The sequence below is a fragment of the Trachypithecus francoisi genome, unplaced genomic scaffold, assembly GCF_009764315.1.
Source record: "Trachypithecus francoisi isolate TF-2019V2 unplaced genomic scaffold, Tfra_2.0 Contig00943, whole genome shotgun sequence".
Classification (NCBI taxonomy): domain Eukaryota; kingdom Metazoa; phylum Chordata; class Mammalia; order Primates; family Cercopithecidae; genus Trachypithecus; species Trachypithecus francoisi.
Window position 1 is genome coordinate 18,138 of NW_022681014.1, and position 18,056 is coordinate 36,193.

General features: G+C 47.0%; 1 long non-coding RNA gene across 18 annotated transcripts in view; it reads left to right on the forward strand.

Annotated features, from left to right (window-relative positions):
• Positions 1–18,056, forward strand: part of LOC117090022 — a 29,915-nt gene that overhangs the window by 942 nt on the left and 10,917 nt on the right. For 12 of the 18 annotated variants that reach the window (XR_004439871.1, XR_004439866.1, XR_004439862.1 and 9 more), the window contains exons 1-4: positions 1,599–2,201; positions 6,069–6,180; positions 11,031–11,107; positions 13,575–16,894. This is a non-coding gene — a long non-coding RNA (uncharacterized LOC117090022). The other 6 variants (XR_004439870.1, XR_004439865.1, XR_004439864.1 and 3 more) reach the window with 6 other exon arrangements.

Genomic DNA, 18,056 nt, shown 5'->3' on the forward strand with positions numbered 1-18,056 from the left:
TGTCTGTCCAGTTTATTAGGATAGTAGAACATAGTCCAGACCTAGGTTAAATTTTTCATGTGATGCTTTAGGCAATTTTGATTTTATAACTCATATCACAGGCATCAGCAGTATAATGCTACACACTGTCTTAGAAAATAGGCATTATGGCTGTTGAATGTCTTTGGTAGCTAGTTCATTACAAAATCCAGTTTTGTTGATACTATTCAGTGGTGAATCATACTTGGTCAGATCAGGGTTCCGTGCTATTGACTTGTTTCTGGCACAAGATAAAATAGAAATAAAAAAAAAAAGCGTTCCAATTTGATTGTTGCTTAAAAAAAAAAAACCAAAACTATAAATGCAGTTTAAGTCTTTGTTTTGTTTTTGAGACAATCTCTGTCGCCCATGCTGGAGTGCAGTGGCATGATCATGGCTAACGGCAGCCTTGACCTTCTGGGCTCAAGTGATCCTCCCACCTCAGCCTCCCAAGTAGCTGGCTCCATAGGCATACACCACCATGCACAGCTAATTTTTTCTTTTTTGATAGATACGGGAGTCTCAGTGTTGCCCAGGCTGGTCTTGAGCCCCTAAGCTTAAGCAATCTGCCTACCTTGGCCTCCCAAAGTGCTAGGATTACAGGCATGAGCCACTGTGCCTGGCCAAGCAAGTCTTTATGCAACTTTCTTCACTTGCCTTTGAAACCAGTGAAATAATGGATGTAAAATGCTTTGTAAAGTAAGGTATGCTGCTGGATACTGTGGCTACACCTGTAATCCCAGCACTTTGAGAGGCCAAGGCAAGAGGATTGCTGAGTCCAGGAGTTCGAGACCAGCCTGGGCAACACAACAAGATCTTGTCTCTACAAAAAAGAAACAAAATTTAGCCAGGCATGGTATCACATTCCTGTAGTTTCAGCTACATAGGAGGCTGAGGCAGGAAGGATCACCTGAGCCCAGGAGGTCGAGGCTGCAGTGAATCGAGATCGTGCCATTGCACTCTAGCCTGGATGACAGTGAGAGACAGAGTAAGACCCTGTCTCAAAAGAAAAAAAAAAAGTATGCATATTAAGTCATTATTGATATTAAGAATTAACTGTAAGAGAAAGAACATTTTGTCCTTGAGTTTTTTGTTTGTTTGTTTTTTTGTTTTTTTTAGACGGAGTCTCGCTCTGTTGCCTAGGCTGGAGTCCAGTGGCACGATCTTGGCTCACTGCAAGCTCCACCTCCCCAGGTTCACGCCATTCTCCTGCCTCAGCCTCCCGAGTAGCTGGGACTATACTGCGGGCACCCGCCACCACAACCGGCTGATTTTTTGTAGTTTTAGTAGAGAATGGGTTTCACCACATTAGCCAGGATGGTCTCGATCTCCTGACTTCGTGATCCACCCAAAAGTGCTGGGATTACAGGCGTGAGCCACCACGCCTGGCCTTCTTTTTTTGTTTAAGATGGAGTTTTGCTCTTGTCATTCAGGCTAGAATGCAGTGGCATTATCTTGGCTCACCGCAGCCTCCACCTCCCGGGTTCAAGTGATTCTCCTGCCTCAGCCTCCCAAGTAGCTGGGATTACAGGTGCCCTCCACCATGGCTGGCGAATTTTTGTATTTTTCGTAGAGATAGGGTTTCACCCACTATGTTGGCCAGGCTGGTCTCGAACTCCTAACCTCAGGTGATCTGCCTGCCTCGGCCTCCCAAAGTGCTGGGATTACAGGTGTGACCCACTGCTCCCGGCCCTTGAGTTTTCATTCTGGCTTTACAGCTACTGTAGTCGTGTGGCATTGGGCAGGTTATTTCACATCTCTGCTCTTCGGGTGTCTCCGTTGTAAAGTGATTTATGCGTTGGGACTTTGGGGGCTTCTAGCAAAATGGATCCATTAAGTGGTAGGGGCATCAGTTTTAGAATAAGGGCACAGTACAGGCCCAAGAATGAATACACTACCTTGGTCTTATTCTCAGCAACGAAGTACACAGTTAAACATTAGTTTTGGTATGTGAGCAACTTGATGCAGTAGGTAACTGCTGTTTTCCTTCTGTTGCATTCAGTCTCTCATCTTGATGTATTCCTTTCTTTTCCTCATGCACATGGTGGTGTTCTGTCCCTCTGCTGTTCTTGTCATCATTTCCATTTCACTTTCGTTGTGTTTCATTCCTCTGTCTTTCTTGTCTAGACCAAGCGGAGCAGCCAGCTGGCAGTAGCACCCTGTAGGACCCCCAGGACCCGATGGTAAGTGCACTTGTGTGCTTGCCAGGCTCCCAGTGGCTCCTGCTCCTCTGCTTCACAGAGAGAAGCTCACAAATTCCATCTCCTCTTTGTAAATGTCCTTATGGGTTTAGTTTTTTTCTTTTAATTTGATGACATATAGGACAGAAACCAGGCGTCAGAAGACATCAGTACTGGTTTAAGGAAATGTGGCAGGTTCCACCACCTGTTGCTGCAATATCTGGAGGTTGTGAGGGACACCAAGCATGTGTATGCGTGGGCAGGACCCCTGGTTCTGCTTCCTGTTCTGCCATAGACTAATTAGTCCCCCTCTGGCCCTGGCCTTCACTTTCTCCCACAAAATTGAAGGCAGGACAGGTGATTTCGATAGCTCCTTTATCCTAGTCTAAGGCCGTCATGACAAGAAGTAACTTAACAGATGGTTCTCATGAAGATTGAGAACATTGTTTCAGGTGTCAGATAATCTCAATTCCATGACAGACTCGTGATACACTCATTTCCTTGATAAACTAAGTCTGTTGGTGTTGACCAAATTTAGTTTGGTGGTAAATTTAGTTCTTCATCGCTCCATTTTAGAATTGGCTTATTAGTGTTATTCAAGTACTTTTTGTAATTTTTAATACATCTATAGATTGTTAAGTTTCACAGGTCTTTAGTGACACAGAAATGCATTGGTCTAGCCCAGTGGTTCTTAACCTGAGGAAATCTCCCCAGGGGACATCTGGCCATGTCTAGAGACTTTGGATTGTCACAATTAGAAGCGGGGTACCACTGGCATCTACTAAATAGAGGCTACAGGTGCTGTTAAACGTCTTCCAGTGCATCAGACAGCCTACCCCGCAGCCAAGGATTGATTATCTGGCCCAGATGTCATTCGTGGTGTGGTTGAGGCACCTTGGTACCCCGTAGCGGTCTGTGGCGGGATACCTTCCTTAGTCCTCTGATAGGATACAGGAGATGTACCTACTATGAATGGCTTCTACTCATAGTGGACTAGGTTTCCAGGGTCATGACTTTGAAAGAGGACACCTGGGGAGAGAAAAGGGAGTTCTCACTGATTAGTTTTGGTTGTCCAAAAAAGGATGCTTGACATTTAGAGTCAGCTAGGTGCTCTAACGTTCTTGTTATAAAACTTAAAATAGCACTTTACCTTTTAGATGGTATGTGATTTCGAGTGCATCTTAATGGTATTAAGATTGTACTTCCTTTTGTTAAGGTTTCATCTAGACATTTTACTTATTTAATACTCTATTTACATATAGAACAGTGTACTTTGCTTTTTATATGACCTACAGACTGGGTTTGTACGGCACTTGGGAGGTTGTGGAAAAATCTTTGCATTTCTTTTGCAAGTGATTGTATTACAGCAAATTGACATCTGTTTTTCTATTAAATTTTACAGTGTGGCCCTTCTTTAAATGTGTGTAAGGTTTATGCAAGGAGTGAAGGTTTACATTACACCTCTCCATTTTATTTTATTGTAAAAGCTCATACTAAGTACTAAGTAAATGATCAGTAAAAAGGGCACATTCCTTGGCCTGTTTGGGGTACCTGAGGGGGTATGTCTTATAAAAATGTCATTGGATTCAGGGAAAAAGTTTCTGAATATGATTTTTGAATCTGTGGGCTACGCCAGGAACTCTCTCTTCACATGGTAATAAAAGAAGCCATGGATTTCCTCACACATCAGTTGCAGCACAGAGAAGTTATGTCAGTAGTCATTTATATTTGTATTATGGATGTGTTTGGGCAATAAGCATTTTGTTTGCTATCAGTAATCTAATATGGGCTGAGCATTACACACAGACAGAACTAGCTTATGTCATAAGTGTAAGAAAACTGATGGAAAAAGGAGGTAGAATCCAAATTTCCTTAAAACTGGATCCCTGAAGAACCTTTGTCATTATCTGATTTAGACAAAGTGCTGTTAAGTTGACACAGGGAGAAAGAATCACAAGAGTAGGTTATGCCTGTGGAAAGGTGCTTAGATGTTTGTGCCCCTTATGGATGGAGATTGGCGTATAATTCTTCACCTGGAGACACATGTTAGTCAGCTCTGTGCAGATCCTTCACTCTTGTTACCACTGGAGTGTGGTCCCAGTGAAGTGTGTGCTCGTTTCTTGCATTCCATTTTAAGTGCCTTTGGAAGTGAATGGATAGACAGGCTATCAGGAATTCATTTGCTCAAACCCTTATAAATGTAGTGGCAAAAAAAATCGGATTTCCTATGGGCTGAAGAATTAGGTGTTTAGGCCGGGCGCAGTGGCTCACGCCTGTAATCCCAGCACTTTTGGGAGGCCGAAGCAGGCAGATCACGAGGCCAGGAGATTGAGACCATCCTGGCTAACACAGTGAAACCTCATCTCTACTAAAAATACAGAAAATTAGCCAGGTGTGGTGGCAGGTACCTGTAGTCCCAGCTACTCGGGAGGCTGAGGCAGGAGAATGGCGTGAACCTGCGAGGCGGAGCTTGCAGTGAGCTGAGATCGCACCACTGCACTCCAGCCTGGGCGATAGAGTAAGACTCTGTCTCAAAAAAAAAAAAAAGTGTTTAAAATGGTATTTTAGAATTTACGTTTTAAGACTAACAAGCAAAATGACTGTTAAGGTTATTTCTCTAAAATTTTTTATCAAAATCTGGTGGTGTTTTTTAGGATTTGTTTTTGCTTTGTATTGTACTTGATGTTTCTACTTTTAATCTAGATGTTTTCAATGATGCTGTTTTATGTCTCTGACCTCATTTTTGTTTGTTTACAGTTTTAGCTAATTATGCTTCCTGGTAGTGATTCTCTGTTATGGAGAATATAACTTTATGTGTGTATAGCAGCTTTAAGTCGTTTTTAGTTTGATTTTACTAATGCAGAGATGAGTGTCAGAGGCTTGTAGTTCTGGAAGCTGGTAGAGGTTTGTCTGGGGGAGAGCAGTGGAGAAAAAGGAGGATTGTTAGGGAAGAATGGGGATCTGTCTGGATCTGAAGACTGTGAAACAGCAGCTTCCAGAAAAATAGAAATCTGGTAATTAAAAAATGTAAAAGAAAGGTTAAAAATTCTGGTTAAATCCTAAAGAAACTGGGCTTCTGACTTCTTCAGTCTAATTACTCCTATAGATAATTGTTTCTTACCTTCATGACTTGAGTTCGTTGTTCCAGCTTATCAGAATGATGTTGCCATTTAATCTTACCTTCTAAACGTATGGTATCACTTGGAATGCAGTCAGTGTTTCTGAATTCCATCCTCTGAATTGTTAATGAAATACTGACCTGGGCTGGACCTACAGTCGGGTCCCCAGGGCTCTCAGAGTGCCGTGCTGGTGGACAGTGGATTATTCATAGTTACTCTGAATTTGGTATTTGAGCCATTGTGAATGTGTATCTTTTGAAATTCAGTAGAATCTCTGCTTCTCTTGTTTTGCTTCCAGCAATTATGGATAATCATGTCTTAGTTAAAAGGGCCCCAAGTTATAACATTGTTTTTCTCTAATATGCTTCGTACAAATAGTCAGTCCCTATTAACTATGTGGCATTGAAATTCAATGCTATTACTAATTTTCCTTTGACATCAATAGTAACTTTTTGAGAATACCTTACCTCATAATTTGATGGTCGTTATAGCTATGAAGGGAACTAATGCCCAAGATTCTGAAAAATACAAGATTGATGGGTTTCTTTCTCTTCCCCTCTGTCATCATTTACCTGTATAACATAGTATTTATAGTCATGATTCATTCCTTTCTTTAGGAATCCAAAGTGATAATTGCCCAGGAATATACAGTGTGCTTGATTGGATTAATAATTGTCTTCTTCAGTAATTCAGAATAACACATGAGCGAATGAAAGAATAAATGAATAAATAAATAAAAATTGTGTTTCAGGGAAGAAAAAAATCCCAGGAAAATAAAAACAAAGGAAACAAAATCCAGGACATACAACTGAAGACAAGTGAGCCAGATTTCACCTCTGCAAATATGAGAGATTCTGCAGAAGGTAAGCTTGTGATATTGTCCTGGTCTGAATTGAGTATATATGTACCCAGTGAATTTAACTTTGTGTCTCCTTGTATTGCCCTTCTGAGAATCATTTAGGATCTTTACGAGGTTAAACAGCAAAAAAGCTGCCTAAATTTAATATGGTAAGCTGAGCCTTCTATATGCTACCTTCCCTTCAAATAATTATGAAAGACTTTTCTTCTTAAAAATGAACTTGTTCCCTTGTTAAAATAAAATGAGACCAAGTGTGGTGGCTCACACCTGTAATCCCAACACTTTGGGAGGCTGAGCCCAGACGGATCTCTTGAGGCCAGGAGTTTGAGAACAGCTTGGGCAACATAGTGAGACCTTGTTTCTACAAAAGAAAATGAAATAAGAACATTCACTAAGATGATGGCATGTGCCTGTAGTCCTGGCTACTTGACAGGCTGAGGTGGGGGGATCACTGGTGCCCAGGAGTTTGAGGCTATTGAGCTGTGATCCCCCGCACTGTACTCCAGCCTGGGTAACAGGGTAAGACTCTGTCTCTAAAAAAAATAAAAATGATAATAAAATGAAACGATTGCATTTAAAAATAGCATAAAGTTCAAAACCATCAAAAAATAGTAATAGCAAAAGGACATGAGGAGGCCCCTGAGGTGCTCATTGTTTTCTGTTACTCATCTGTGGAATGGTCGCATAGGTATATGTATTTAGTGAACATTTTATCTTGCTATATATATACTTAACTATTTGTACACTTTAATACATGGATGTTTTATACTTCAAATTAAGCATTTACTTAAAATATCAAAGATCTTTGATTTTTGTATAACAGAACAAAAAGTGTACAGAATGAAGTGTGTTTCTGTTTTTTGTTAGAATTTAAATTCTTATTTTCTCTCTTCGTGTTTCTCCCCTTAAAATTTTCTCCTTTATAGTCCCTCTGCTGATTAATATTCTAGGCCTGCTGTGACGTAAGAATCCAACCAAGAGGCATGGATTGAAAGTCAGAAAGACAGCTTGCCCTGTGCTCATTGCAGTTAGGCCACCATATTGAGACTATTAATACGGAAGGGAAAGAGGTGTGTCTTAATTTGCCATGGGCAAATTTTTGCAGATTGGAGCTTACTTGAGTTGTTTATAGTGACCCAAGTAGGCAAATTTCAGAGGACAGGTTTGTGACTCTTTAAGAAATATTTGTAGAGGAAAATAACCAAAATATTTTGGATGCCTTCCATAACCATTTTTAAGCACCGTTTGTGATGATAACATTCATAAAAGATTATAATTTTCTGTGCCGTTTTATGAAGCAAGAATAGTCAAGTTCATTTCCCAGAGTCTTAAAACTAAGTTCTGCCTCCTTATTGCAGATTTGCTGAGAGTTTTTTTTTGAACAACAAAAATTAGTAAGGAACCTTAACTACCTTTGGTGGCAGAATTAGAAGACAGGTTCAACAGTCGCCTACTCCCCTTGAGTAATTCAAGACAATTATTTTTCTCCTGATGCAACATCAGGTCCCATGAAAAATGACACTTGCTGGCCCGGTGCGGTGGCTCATGCCTGTAATCCTAGCACTTTGGGAGGCTGAGGCAGGTGGATCACAAAGTCAGGAGATTGAGACCATCTGGGCTAACACGGTGAAATCCCGTCTCTACTAAAAATACAAAAAAATTAGCCGGGCATGGTGGTGGGTGCCTGTAGTCCCAGCTACTCGGGAGGCTGAGGCAGGAGAATAGCGTGAACCTGGGAGGTGGAGCTTGCAGTGAGCTGAGATCGCATCCCTGCACTCCAGCCTGGGAGACAGAGTGAGACTCCGTCTCAAAAAAAAGAAGAAAAGAAAAGAAAAATGACACTTGCTCTTTATCCCCCAGTATGTGGTACAGCTGGTCAAAGTGGGGTCGTAGGCTTCCCCTGAATGTTCTGCATTGTCCTCAGCTAATGGTCTGTATCATGAGCAAACAGTTCAGACTCTTCTTTGTGCTCCCAAACCTCCCTTTATGTTAAAACTCCACAGATCACATCAAGTGCGTGGACCCACTCTGGCATGGGCCGTACTTGTTAATAGAGCTGGTCGGTCTTTGGTTTGTATTACTTTGGACAGTTTTAAATCTGGGATTGTTTACCAGTCATGGGGAAAGACATTTTTTCCCCATCAAAAGAAGCCACAGATTTTGACTGAAAAAGAAGTTTATTAGGAAATTTCTGAGCCTTAGAATTGCATTTTCTGTGTCTCATTTCAACTCTTTTGGTAGTATTCTGGGTCTCTATTGAAAATGTCTTTGAAAAGAGAGGTAGCTCCTAATTTGAAATACATTACTACCATCGAATGACTGGTTGCCCAGTTTGTGGAAAGCTCATGGAATTTATGCAATTAGTCTAGGGGGAGAGAAGGCTGTTTCTGTTTGGAAACAGAAACCTCATTGCTAGTAAATGTAGTAGCAGATGGGAAAAATTAGTTCCCCATATTCCTGGGAAACAGCAAGGGGGCTAGGGCTGAATAAGTGAGCTTGTATGAATAGTACCTGGCATTGACCTCTTCCCCACTGTGTCCACACAGTCCCCGTGTCCAGTAGCAGGCCTCTTGGATCATGAGGGTCTGGCTGCTCTTTTCTGCCTCCACTGCTTCTTCCCCTTTCCTTCTTAGCACAGCAGCCAGCATCTCCATTCTCATTCTGCTCTGCCAGTCTTGCGCCTCGGCCTCCAGGGATGACCTTCCCCCATCCTTTCACCCACCCTGCGGCCGAATGTCCCAGATGGCGCTCCTGCTATCAGATACCTTCAGCGGCTCCCCACTGTCCCCAGATAAGTCCACATTAATTTATCATGTTCTCTATGTTTTGATTCTTCTCTGCTTGCTTTTCCTGTTCTGTCCTTAATTCTTGTATCCTTCAGGTTCAGTCTGCTTAGCCCTTTCTCTGAGAATCCTTTCCTGATGAATCAAGCCTGTGTGAGATGCTTCCGTACCACACTCACTTCCATAAACACAGCCATTAATGTTCTATAGTTTCATTGCCTTCCTGCTTGTGTGTGGCTTCTATGAAAGTGAAGCTCTTTGTGGGTAAGGATCTTGACAGTCTTGTTTACCCAGTACTGGCAGATAGTGAGTGCTAAGTCAGTATCTGCAAGTGCCTGGGGGAACAGCCAGGTAATGTAGCTGGAGAAGTCAGAATAGCTCTGCCTGCTCCATGGAGCCTTAACTCTCCTAGTGCCTGCAGTAGAGGGGCCCGGTTCTGCAGTGCAGCAAGTGGGACTGTCGCGACAGCAGCATTGGGTGGGGGCCATTCCTACTAGCACGAAACCATGATTACAGCTTCTGTCTGTAAGAATCCTCTGTTGTCCCTGTGTTTTCTTCCAGTCTCTTCTGCATTTCTTTTTCTTTACAGCTAAATTTGAAAGAGTTGCTAATAGTTTCCCTGTCTCTCCCATTTCCTTCCCTTCTCTTAGGAACTCTGTTAGGCATTTGTCCCCACCACTCCACTTGCTATCGCAATCACCAGACCACTGCCTTGGCAGATGGAATGTTCCATTCTCAGTCCTTATCCAACCCAGCAGGAGTTCTGAACACAGCTGATCATTCCCTCCGTGAAGCAGTTTGTTTACTTAGCCGAAGGGCCACCTCTCTCTTGCTTCTCCGGATACCTCACTGGCCTTTCCCCCAGCCTCAGTTGTGGAGTCATCTGGGACACAGTCGTCTCATCCCTCTTCTGCCTGTGTTCACTTGCCAGGTGACCTCATCCAGTCCAATACCTTCTGTGGCCTTCTCTAGGATTTTGAAATTTCTAGGCCAGCCTCTTTGTTGAATTCCAGGTTCAAATAAAGCTGTCTACTTAATGTATTCAGGTACCTTAAACTCTAGCACGTCTGAAGTAAGCTCTTGACTTCCCCCACAACATGCACATGCACACAGACCACAGTTGCTTCTCTTGTGGTCTTCAACATTTTATTAGCCAGGATTATCGCAGTTCTGTGGAATCTCGTCTTCTCTGTCACCACAACCAGTCAGCAGGCACATTGTCAACTTCATCACCAAAGTATATCCAGAGCACTTGTAGTCCCGCCCTGCTGCCACCCCTGTGCCACCATCCTGCCTCTCCTGGAGGATGCAGTGGGCCCCGTCTTGTCCATCTGCCTCCACCCTTGTCACCTAGGGTTCACTATCTTCCTTGTAGTAACCAGAGTGATTCTCTTGAATACAAATCAGATTATATATTTCTATCTGGTAGCCTGCCGTTTTCACTCAGAGTAAAGGCCAGCAGCCTGCAGGGGCTTGTGTAAGTAGGCCCCTGTTTGCATCTCCAGTCTTATCTCCTGCCCTCACTTTCCCCAGCTTCCCCACCTCACCTCACTGACGTCTTTGCTGTTCTTTGAACGCATCTAGTATGTACTTGACTCAGTGCTTGTGCGTTTTGAGGGTTCCTCTATCGAATAGGGCTCCTCCCCCCCCCCCCCCCAGTATTTGCATGCCTCATTTTCCTTAGATCTCTCCTCCACTGTCACCTTCTAAGCAAGTCCTTCCCTGACCGCCTTCTACCACCCACCTCAGGTGGGCTTGGCCTAGGGACTCTGAAGTGACTGCAGATTTCTGTTCCCTTCAGTGAGATGCTCCTGAGTTCTTAATAACTTGGCTAGGCTTAGAAGAGATGATCTCCAAAGATTATCTAGCTTGAAAAACTTGTGATTACATGATTCCGGAAAATGTTCTAGCTTCTGAATATAACGTTTTAGTTAAGAAGGAGAGAGGATCATTTACTCCAGACAGACTTCCAAGGATCTAACCTGGTGATATGTCTGGTAATGAACTATTTCCAGTTTGGAATCATGAGAAATGATTTTCACCATGTTGTCTCTGATTCCTTCAATCTCAGCATCAAAGATGGAATCTGGACCCTGTCGGAGCTACCTGCGCTGCTTACATGAGCTGGGAAGAAGTCAGTGCACCCAGGTGAGAGCAGGAAATAAATGAATGGCTTAAGCCAAGAAACCACTAGGGAAGGTCAGGACTGAGCCTAGGAGTCAAGGACAGAGACACAAAAATAATAGAAGACACTTTCTGATTTGACCTGGTGTGGGGACAACCTGTTATGGTTACCTACATGTTCTGGTTGAGGGAGCTGGCACCTCATTTGCATAGGGAGGGCATGAGGGTATGGGAGGTGGAGTTACTGACCCCCAATGCCTCACTTCTCCCAGCATCCATGTCCTTTGCTGTGTGACTTTGCTGCCTCTCCCAACACACACAGACACACACACACTCCTACACACACAAACATATCTACTCACATACATACACACACCTACACATACACACGCCTACACACACATGCCTACACAGACACATATACACACATAAACACACACACCCCTGCACGCATATACACACACAGGTACACACATCCACACATATATGCACACATACACAAGCATACACAGCTATAAACATACATACGTGTACACGCATACACACAAACACACTTGCATACACACACACCTATACACATACATACATACACACATAACTACACACACATACACACATACCTACACACACACCTACCTAGACACATACACACAGACATACATACACATACACACACACCTATACACATACATACATACACACATAACTACACACACAGACACATACCTACACACACAACTACCTAGACACATACACACAGACATACATACACAGACACACATACCTACACACACACATATACATATACACACATACACAAAAAGACACACATACAGACGCACATACACACACACAGGCACACACATGTCGGAGGGGTGAACTCCCAGTCTTGCCCTCCTGTGCAGCCATGTGACTTGCTTTGGCCACCGGACGGTGAGCAGATGCCTCAGTCACAGGTGACTTGCCCCTGGGCCTCTGCCATCGTCATGGGACATGCATGCCCCAGTTCACCCTGCTACATATGGAAGAGCCACCCCACCTAGACCGGCAGCCCCAGCTTCTCTGTGATGTGGAGCCAGCTGCCCCATGAGTGTGTGATTAATAAATGCTCGCTGTAGCCGCCAACAGCATCGTTATACAGAATTCGCCCTAGCGCTTAACCCCAGGGCTCCAGGGAGCAAGTTCTGCCTTGATTTAATCTCCAGGGTTATACTTATAAACACTGAATTATAAGCCCAGTAGGTACCTGGAAACCTACTTCCAGTTCCTGCAAAAGGCATTAACTGTCTCTTTATTGTAGATTCTGGAGTACAAAACATTTGAGCTGGCCAGAACCTTCCTTTAGTGAGAAGCCTTGATCCAAAGTCAGTTCTTTGAGGCTGGAGAGGATCTCTCTTTAAGCTTAAATTTTGCCAGTGCCGACTGCACATGCTCCTGTCTTCTTCGGGAGCTGGTTGATGACATTATTCCTTCCTCCTTGGGTGACCTGAGGTGATCATTCTGGGTTCCCAGGAAGGAGGTCAGGCCCAGTCAGTGGTTCGGATCTGGCCTTTGGATTTGGCATTGGCGGGAGTCCTAACTCTGCCATGTGCTGGTCTATGGCCTAGGGCAGTTCTCTCAGTCTTCCCTGCGTTAGTTTCTCCATCTGTAAAATGGGATGATGACAAGGGAGGACTCAGTGTGCTAACAGGTAGGGGTGTGCGGCGGGGGCCGCAGGAGCTGGGACTAGCTTGTGCCCCACCCTGGTGTCACATGAGGCACAGGTGCAGGGCAGGCTCTGGCCCCAGGTCCAGGCATGCCTCCTGGGGAGTCACTGACCACAGCTGCTTCCTGGACATCTGTGCCATCTGATGCATGACAGCAGGTGAAGCTGCTCTTGTGTGGTGCGCCCCGTGCAGTGGTCTTACCAGGAAAATCAGGGTTTGAGGGTCAGCCCAGCCTTGCTACACCTGCTCTTCTGGCTGCTGGTCTCCTTGGCTGTCAGGAGGCTTCTCTGTCTTTTCCACTTTCCCAGAAAAGGCTCATCTTTTTTTTTTTTGAGATGGAGTCTCTTCAGTCACCCAGGCTGGAGTGCAATGGCGTGATCTCGGCTCACTGCAGCCTCTGACTCCTGGGTTCAAGCAATTCTCCTGCCTCAGCCTCCCGAGTAGCTGGGACTACAGGTGCGCACCGCCACACCCAGCCAATTTTTTTGTATTTTTAGTACAGATGGGGTTTCACCATGTTGGCAAGGATAGTCTGATCTCCTGACCTCGTGATCTGCTCGCTTTAGCCTCCCAAAGTGAAGGCTCATCTTTTAGAGATGTGACTAGCTACGCCCAAGTGTGAAGCCATGCCTCAGGGTGTCATGGCGGGACCTGTGGTGCTTAGGCTTTCTGTGGCTGCATCCAGGTTCTGAATTATCCTGGAAGCTCTAACGTTCTAGAAGGCTGGTCTGCAGATTCCCGAGGTCTTAAGAATGATCACCTTGTATTCCTTATCTATTTGGCAGGCCACTCGGACTCACAGCTTTCAAAAGGCCAACCCTAATACGATGGGGACCGTGGATACCAGGAGGCGGGGTCCCTGAAGGCCATCCTGGAGGTCAGTGGCACAATACCAACAATGGACTCTCCCCCAGATTCACCTCTGTACCCATATCCCACAAGACTGCTGGGAGGTCAGCTCCTCCGGGCAGGGAGCTTCATCTCTTTCCTTCATGGATGTGCCCCCGCACCCAGAGTGGCCACCAGCATGTGGTAATGAATAGTGAACATCATGGAAGGAATGGAGAGAGTGAGGCTGTTCTGGGCTGGGTGTGACGTCCTGGGTGTCTTCCGGAAGGCCTTGGGGCGTAGACTCCAGCACCTGCTTGTTGAACTGATGTTATTTTGCATGTTGCTTCTGGAACCCTGGAGGTCCCCCCAGCGAGTCAGGGCTGCAGCAGGCTGCTCACTCAGTAGCTGGCTGGGCCTGTCCCCTGCGGAGGCAGCAGGAGCCCACACACGCGTGCACACATACACACACACAAACACACACACATACACAAATGTGTCCCTCAGGAGGCTTACGGCCTCCTCCCTCCATGAACACACGCTGCACCCATATCCTGCCCAGGGGAAGTGGAGGAGGCAAGTGAGAGAGGATGCAAGAAGCCATCACCAGGGAGCCCCTTCTCCTCCCCTCCGGGACAGTGACCTCAGGGTTGTGCAAGGGGTTGCAGGGTGGGCAAGGGGTCTGAGGGGTCTTCATCACCCACGACTGCCCTGTACTCAGCTCCAAGGATGAGGGGAAAGACGAGGGACTGGGGACCCACGAGTCGTCCATGGGCAAGGCAGGGGCCTTCGTGCCTTCCACTCAAGAGACAGGAATCCCCAGGCCAGGGCTTCCGGAAGAGAGCAGACAAGATGGTCAGGGCTCTCCCCAGGAGCTGCCAGCCCTGCCCCCTGCAGAGGGACAGAGGTGGCCCCACAGGGCTCTCCATCTCCTGGCGTCTCCCTCAACATCGCCCCAGGGATGGAAGCAGAAGCCAGTGGAGAATGCGGCAGTCAGACATCTCTGCTGGGTGCCAGGCCCACTCTGCCCAGCAGCAGCAACAGGAAGCAGTGAAGGGCAGGGCTGCATTGGGCAGCGTGTCTTTGGGGTCAGCTCACCCCAGGCTGAGGCCAATCCCTAGGGGGCATGCGGGGCTCAGAGGCTCTGGGGCTCAGGCTGGCACAGTTAACACTGGACATTACGGGGGCATCTAACTCTGCTCAGGGAGCTGGGGCTGCCCACCCATCAGACAGAAAACCCATCCTGGAAAACGTGATCCCTGAAGCACCCCGGGTACCTGCTCTTGAAGGGGAACGACCGGAGACAAGGCCATTTTCCGACCACTCCGGGGAACGGCAAGTCACACATCTGCTGCAAAGCATGCGCCTTGGGACCACAGCACCCAACAGGAAGTTGGTGCAGCTCGTGCCAGAGCCAGGCACTGCTGCTGCAGGGCCCAGAAGCCTGGTGCGCCCGCACCAGGGCCCTGCGGGGTGCCGGGGCGTGGCCTTTGCTCTCAGGCAGGCCTAGCGCGTGACCCAGGAGGGAGGTCCCGACACCCCCGACCTTCCTGGATGAGCAGCGGCCAGATGGGGAAGGAGGCAGGCAGAGGACAGGGAGCAGGTGGCTGTGAGGAGACAGTCCGGGCCTGTCCCCAAGCGGCCCTTCCAGAGTAGGAGGCAGACCTTCGCTGTAGGCCCAGGAGCCCCTTTCTCAGGGCAGGGGGGTCTGGTGATGTTGAAGAGTTCCCCTTACTGCTGCCGGCTGTGTGCCGAGATCCGCTGGGTGCCGGGATGGGCTGTGTGCCCAGATCCACTGTGTGCTGGGATCCGCTGGGTGCCGGGATAGGCTGAGTGCCGGAATCCGCTGTGTGCCGGGATCCGCTGGGTGCCCGGATCGGCTGTGTGTCGGGATAGGCTGTGTGCCGGGATCCGCTGGGTGCCGGGATCAGCTGTGTGTCGGGATAGGCTGTGTGCCGCGATCCGCTGTGTGCGGGAATCCGCTGGGTGCCGGGATGGGCTGTGTGCCGGAATCCACTGGGTGCCGGGATCAGCTGTGTGCTGGGATAGGCTGTGTGCCGGAATCCGCTGTGTACAGAGGTGGGCTGCCCACCTTTTTACCTGAGCTCCTTCATCTGATCTTCCCTGCCGCCCTGGGAAAGGGTACTGCTGCCTCTTACGCCACAGGTGACAACACGGAGGGTCCGTGAGCCCTGCATTCAGGGCTGGCTGATTCCCAAGTGCGCTCTGCTGTGCACTGCTGAGAAGCCCAGGGCAGGCTCTGCCACTCTATCACATCATCTGTGTGCCAGGACACAGAGGGGGAAACCGCCTTGAGGGGACAGGTGGCCCTGGGGAGGACAGGCCAGAGGTAAGAGCACCCTCTGTGGGTGTTTTTCTCCCTCTCTGTGGCCTCTCCCTGCTCTGCCATTCCTTCTTGGGGAGGCCCCTCTTGCCTTTCACGCCAGCTGCTGAGCCTGGGGCCAGGCTCTCTGGTGACTCACTCTGGGGACAGCCCAAGCGCTTCGGGGTGCCAGGCAAAGAGAGCACTCGGGTGGAACATTCCATCTCCTGTGGTGCCAGCCACCTGCACTGTGTTGAGTCCCTGGTCCCAGGCCACCCCTGTGTGATTCCAGAAAGGAGGCTGGCACCCCCTCTCCTGGCGTGGGCACACAGCTCTGAAGCCTACACCAGGGGTGCTGCTGTGTGTTCCCGGCAGGATAAAGATAAAGACCGTGGTTAGGGGAAGTAGAAAGAGGAAAAGGAAGGGAAAATAACATAGTTTGGGTGCTCAGTAAGAAAGCAGAGGTGTCGAGAGACAAACAGGAGGGAGAAAGGAGAAGGAGGAAGGCAAACAAATGGGAAAATGAAAAAGAGAGAGGCACCATGAGGGAGAGCTGGGGGACAGCGACCCATGTTTAGCCAGCTCTGGGCCTTGCCACCAGCCCTGGGAGTGACATGCTTTTTACAGATGGGGAAGTCGAGGTCCAAGAATGTTAAATAACATTTAAGGTCGCTTGGTGAAATTAGTGGCAAAGCTGGAACCAGAACCTGGGTGTATCCAGCTCCAAATCGGGGCTCTTTCCTCACACATACCTTGACCTCCCACCCTGGAGCCCCCCATGGACCTCTGGCTCTGGACAGGTGACCTCTACTGCCTCCCAGAGCCAGAGAACAGCCATTATCCTCCTGGCCCTCAGCACGGAGATGTTGCCCTGACTCTGTGGGTCTCCAAACACAGACTGTATTCATGACTCTCACAGACCACAGCTGCGGATGCTGAACCTCACAAGCAGAGGTAAAAGCTGGAGGCTGCGGAAGTAACCTCACTGGCTGCTTTGCAGTTTCAGACACACTGAACCAGCCCTCAAACTTCAGCTTCATTCCTGGCTCTTAAAAACAAATTGTATTTTCAGATATTTGCCAACTCTTTTTTTTTTTTTTTTTTTAAAGTTTCTTTGGACCAGGAAGGCAGGTGACTGGTAAATACTGAGTGGCAAAGTTAAAGATACTTCATTTAAAAGACACTGTTGACTAGGTGCAGTGGCTCACACCTGTAACTCAGCACTTTGGGAGGTCAAGGTGAGAGGATTGCTTGAGGCCAGGAGTTAGAGACCAGTCTGGGAAACATAGTGAGACCCAATCTCTAACACAAAATTTAAAAATTAGCCAGACGTGGTGTCTCATGCCTGCAATTCGAGAACTTTGGGACGCCGAGGCGGGTGGATCATCTGAGGTCAGGAGTTCGAGAGCAGCCTGACCAACATGGTGAAACCCCGTCTCTACTAAAAATACAAAAATTAGCTGGGCATGGTGGTGGGCACCTATAATCCCCAGCTACTCAAGAGGCTGAGGCAGGAGAATCACTTGAACCCAGGAGGTGGAGGTTGCAGTGAGCTTAGATTGTGCCATTGCACTCCAGCCTGTGCGACAAGAGAGAAACTTACCATCTAAAAAAAAAAAAAAAAGACACGGTGGTGCATGCCAGTGGTCCCAGCTATTTAGGAGGCTGAGGTGGGAGGATTCCTTGAGCCCAGGAGTTTGAGGTTACAGTGAGCTATAATCATGCTACTGGACTCCAGCCTGGGCAACAAAACAAGACCCAACTCTATAAATAAATCGATACGTAGATAAAAATAGAAGGCACTAGCAACAGTAATAAGGCAACCCAGAGTGAGTGAAAATACTTGCAAATCACATATCTGATAAGGAATTAATATCCAGAATACACAGAGAACTAAAATTCAACAGAAAACCAAACAGCCCAATTACAAAAACGGCAAAGGACTTCAATAGATACTTCTCCAAAAACAACACACAAATGGCTAATAAACACATTAAAAGATGCTTAACATCAGTACCCATTAGTGAAATGCAAAACAAAACCACAATGAGACACTACCTCGCAGCCATTAGGTTGGCCGCTATACAAAAGCCCAGAATAATAAGGGTTGGCAAGA